The sequence below is a fragment of the Pteropus vampyrus genome, unplaced genomic scaffold, assembly GCF_000151845.1.
Source record: "Pteropus vampyrus isolate Shadow unplaced genomic scaffold, Pvam_2.0 Scaffold55, whole genome shotgun sequence".
NCBI classification, from domain to species: Eukaryota; Metazoa; Chordata; class Mammalia; order Chiroptera; family Pteropodidae; genus Pteropus; species Pteropus vampyrus.
In genome coordinates, this window is record NW_011888836.1 from 1,911,686 (window position 1) to 1,917,072 (window position 5,387).

The 5,387-nt window shown below is 36.8% G+C and overlaps 1 pseudogene; it reads right to left on the minus strand.

Moving 5' to 3' along the window:
- Positions 1-2,992: 2,992 nt before the first annotated feature.
- Positions 2,993-3,111, minus strand: LOC111739949 (annotated as a pseudogene).
- Between the last annotated feature and the right edge of the window lie 2,276 nt (positions 3,112-5,387).

Sequence of the window (5,387 nt, forward strand, 5' to 3'; positions counted from 1 at the left end):
ACGTAGGATCAAGTTTAGGCTGCAAAAGAAATGAAAACAAGGAACAATCTGATTGAGATAGGAAAAAATTTACATGAAAAATCCACAGTTGTGTTGTTTGCTAGAGCTGCCATTACACAAGCTGTGTGGCTTAAAACACAGAAATTGATCTTCTCACATTTCTGGAGGCTAGAAGTTCAAGACCAAAGTGTCCACAAGGTTGATTTCTTCTGAGATGTCTCCCCTTGGCTCGTAGATGGCTGTATTCACCCTGTGTCTTCATACGGACTCCCCTCTGTGTATCTGTGTCCTAATCGCCTCTCTCAGGAACCAGTCATATTGGATTAAGGCCAACTCTAATGATGTCATTTTAATTTAATTACCTCTTTAAATACTCCTATCTTCAAATACAGTCACATTTGGAAGTACTGGTGCTTAGGACCTAAACATATGAATTTGGAGGGGATGCAATTCAGCCCATAACAAAAGTTAAATATCCTAATAAGCCCGTCAGAAACTACTGCAAGGAAAAAGAATCACAGACACAAAAATTAAAGAACTGCATGTGATTTCTCTGAGGAGATTCAACCCGCCATGCATGTAGCTAAAAGTTACCTGTGCTTGAGATGGAAACATGAAAGAGCACTGCTTCCTCACTCCCCTCCCAAAAAAGCCTGAAACCAATCCCTGAAATTATGTTAGAGAGTTTCAGAACTAAACAGGGCCACAAAGAATCATGTTCCATCCTTCCTCCAAGAAAAAGAGGTAGGTTTGTAGCTCTCCAGAGATGCCTTCTTATGATCCATGAGAACATGGATGGCACCTAGTATAGAACCTGGCGTGTAGTAGGCACCCTCAGTAAAGGTTAATTGTATTATACCTATCTGGTTTTAAATAGCATTTGCTTTGTAATCACAAATATTACAAGTAAATTGTTTTACAAACTTGGAAAATCTATGTCTTCTCAGGATCAGATGACAAATGAATTTCAGTTTCCTTCTCTGCTTCCCCTTTTACTATTACTTTATTAAATAAACATGTATCCAGTGTCTACTAAATTCTAGGAACCATACCAGACACTGAAGACAGAGTCTATCCTGGAGGTACTCACAGCTTAGAAGATGAAGCATACATAAAAACACATGGGTAACCAAGTAATAGACAACTATAAGGTACGTGTGATAGTTACCTTTATGTGTCAACTTGGGTGGGACACAGTGCCCAAATATTTAGCCAATCATTATTCTAGATGTTGGTATGAAGACATTTTTTAGAGTGAATTAACATTTAAATCAATTGACTTTCAGTAAAGCAGATTACTCTTAATAACGTGGGTGGGCTGCATCCAATCAATCGAATGCCTTAATAAAACAAAGACTGATCTCCCCCAAGAAAGAAGGAATCCTGCCAGCAGATGGCCTTTAGACTCAAACTACAACTCTTCTCTAAATCTCCAACCTGCCAGCCTATACCACATCAGATATCAGATTTTGGACTCATCAGCCTCCACAATTGGTTTTGAGCCAATTGCTTAAAATAAATCTCTCTCTCTCTCTCTCCCTCTTTCTCTTTCTCGCTCTCTCTCCCCACCCCTTGAGAACTCTGACTAATTTAGTAGGTTTAATTGTTTTATCCCCCCAGAATTACAGAAAGTTTCACAGAAGAACTGCTGTCTGAGTTGGCTGTAGACACACACACACACACACACCATTCATTCACATTTTTTTTAAAAGAAAAGATCTTGATATTTCAGTAATTCTAGAAAACAGTAGATTAAACTAATACAGTAATCCTTCATTTACAGTCATCTGGAAATGCTGCATGAAAATTGAATAGTTGAGCTTTGAAAAAAGAAAAAGAGAAAGAAAGAAAGAAAGAAAAGAAAGAAGAAAGAAAGAAAGAAAGAAAGAGAGAGAGAGAAAGAAAGAAAGAAAGAAAGAAAGAAAAAGGAAGAAAGAAAAAGAGAGAGAGGGAGAAGGAAGGAAGAGAAAGAGAAAAAGGGAGGGAGGGAGGGAAAGATTTTAAAGAAAATGGTAAAGATATCGATTACTTACAGATTTAGTCTGGTCAAATAATCGTTTTAAAAATTTAAGGATAGCCACTAAAATAATGCAAACTAAATATTTAACAGAGGATAAAGGGAAGGGAAAGAAAGTAGGAAAGATGGTAAAAAGAAAGAAAAAGCAGGCAGAAAGTATGAAATAAGATGGTAGAAATAAATTTTAAATATCAGTAATCTCAATCAAATATATCAGATTCACCAGTTAATAGACAGAAATGCTCAGATTGGATAATTTCCATTCAAAGAAAATACAGGGAATTGTAGATCAAGATAAATGATATCACAAAGGAAAACACAGACTTCCAAAATGCAAAATATGGCCATTCTACAGGAAACTAACTCATTTCTGCACAAAAGAAAGAGGAACTGCTCTATATCAAGAGACCAAAGAGACATTCCAAAATAATACATTGATTTTGTTTATATTCTGATTCAAATTACCAACTGTAAGAAAGCATGAGAAAGTTGGAGGAATTAGATTATAGATTGGGTAATATATGATACCAAAGGATTATTATTAATTCTGTTGGACACGATAATGCTATTTTGCTATATATGAAAATGTTCGTATTATTTAGAGATACATACAAATTACACAGGGTGAAATGACCTGATATCTGCGAAGTGTTTTTGAAATTCTTCTGCAGAGAAAACAAAAAGAAAAGGAACATTTTTAAAGGGTTTTGGGAAACAAATGTGATAAAATCTTGATAATTGATGAATCTGATAAATGAGTATATGGATGTTCATTGTACTATATTCTCTACTTTTGAATAAGTCTTTAAAAGGTTTTAGTCTAACTATAAGCTGTTTTCAAAAAACATTTCTAAAAGTCAATAAAACACAAAATTTTGAGGGTTATTTACTTATTTATTTATTTTAGGCGAGGCAACCCTTGGTTGACCTCACAGATTGCAAGGACCTTGTCAGCTTACAATCCTTTATTTTTTATGCCTACAGCACCTGGTCTTCCTAGGTGGTCTCCCATCCAAGTACTAACCAGGCCCAACCCTGCTTAGCTTCTGAGATCAGATGGAATAGGGCTTGTTTAGGGTGGCAGGTCCGTAGACAAAATTTTTAAATAAAATGATAGAACACTAAAAAGGTTGGAAAAACTATATTCATATCAGACGACTAGCTCTTAAGGCAAAAAAAATTTTAAAAATTGGGAGAGCATAAAAGAGGTCATTACCTAATGATAAAAAAATAATAATTAATGGAGATTTGATCCTGCAAGTACCTCACTAATAACATCACCCCCAAAATACATAAAATAAAAATTGGCGGAGACATGAGGTTTTGAAAATTGACAGGCATGGTGAGAAATTTTAACACAATGTAGAAGGTTGAATGGTGACCTCCAAAAGATATGTCCTCATCCTGCCCAAAACTTGTAAATGTGACCTTATTCGGAAAAAGGGTTTTTGCAGACGTAATTGAGGATCTCAAGATGAGATCATTCCGGATTATCTGGTGGACGCTAAATCCAGTTACAAGTGTTCTTACAAGGACAAAAGAGAAGACCCAAGCGCAGAGGAGAAGGCCATGGGAAGGTGGAGGCGGCGATTAGAGTGAGGCAGCCACAAGCCAAGTCTAGAGCCACCAGTAGCTGCAACAGGCAAGGAAGAAAGGAACCCCACCCCACCCCACCCCACCCCTGGCCTTTGGAGGGCGTATAGCCCTGCCATCACCTTAATTTCAAACTTCTGGCCTCCAGAACTGTGAGAGAATAAATTTCTGTTGCTTTAAGACACCAAATTTGTGGAGATTTGTTAGGCTGAAATTAATAAAATATATAAAAGATTTGAACTATAAAATTACCAATAAAATAATGGGCATATGTGCTATCCTGCACTCAATTATTTTTAAAAAATACAGTCTTTTTCATTAAACATGAACTGTCCATATAAATTTTTGTAACACAAAAATGTAAGTCAATATTATAGAGCTGAAATCATTTTTGCCCTCTAAAAGAGCAGGTGCATTGCCCAAGTGTGAGAAAAATTGGCTTAGAACTTTCTGACCCTTTAATCTGCTAGAGACAGCTTGCCTTCTTTGTGCTTAGGAGAGAATATAGTTCACTAATTAGCCACAAATAAACAACTACACCCAGCCTCTTAGTTTTATCTATTTGGGATGACACATAGGAATTAAAATTTTCAAGGACACATAGATTTCATTGTCATTTCGAAGTAAGCACTCCTGCTGGAGTCATTGTCATTACTAGCAAGATAATTACTCTTAAAGTAACAGCCCGGAAGCAAGAAGGTTTTTTTTTTTTTTCCTGGTGTTGCTGATCAACCCTGAGGCTTCATAAGTAAATACACACAAAGTTAACATGCTTAAATAAATTTTGCATGAATCAGATCATACATTTTATATGCCTCTCACAAAAAGAACTAGGTTAACAAGTGGAACTCATTGAACAGCTAGGCAGGAAAAAAGTGAAGATAATTTTCAGCGAATAGCCATACCTATCTTTCTTAACTGGTATACCAACATAAACAAGAATCAAATGGAGTTACAAGATGGGAGGATACTGACACTGCGCTGCCTTTTCCTTTCTCCTTGAATTGCATCGTTCATACTGTTACCTCCTCGGGGCAAGGACTAGGTTATTATTTTTTGGCACAATTCTATTTAACCATGTGATGCCTGTACACTTCCCACTTGTAGAAATATTAGGTAATAATTTTATTAAAAGGAAAAAAACTCTTCATTACTTCTGCCACCTAGTGTGTCTCCTGGCCCCCAGTGAAGGAGGAAGTCTTTGGAACTGAATCCATTCTAAAGGAGGAATATTTGCCCAGTGAAGCATAAAGTGTGTCCTCGGATATCTGGAAGAAAGGTCACTGTGCCAGGGTTTCCATTTCATCAACTGTACACTGTCTCGGCATTTCCTGGAGGGATTATGTAATGAATTTGGACAAAGACTTCTCTGGTTGCCCACTCTTAGGAAAAAACAAGCTTTGGAAGGAACAGTTAAGGGATAAAAAGACAATTCCTTAGGGCAGCTTTGCCGATAGAGCCGCAAAGTCTTGTGACCCATAAAATACTTGAAGTACTAACCAGCTTTTGCCACAGAGCAGTGTCAGAATCACAGCTAACAGCATGAGCCGCATCACGTGATGGGTTCCAAATTTCGGTTTCATTCTCACTCTGATATTGTGGTTTCTTTTTGAACTAGAATGATTGCTTTTGAATTCTGAACCTAAAGACCTATGCTAATTTGCACGCTGCCTTAAAGGGGTAGAAGGATTCCTTCTGAGAAGCCATATCAAATGTTAGGTAAAATCTAATTCACTATGCCAAATTTTCAGAGCAAAATTGCAGTGTTCTAATTGTC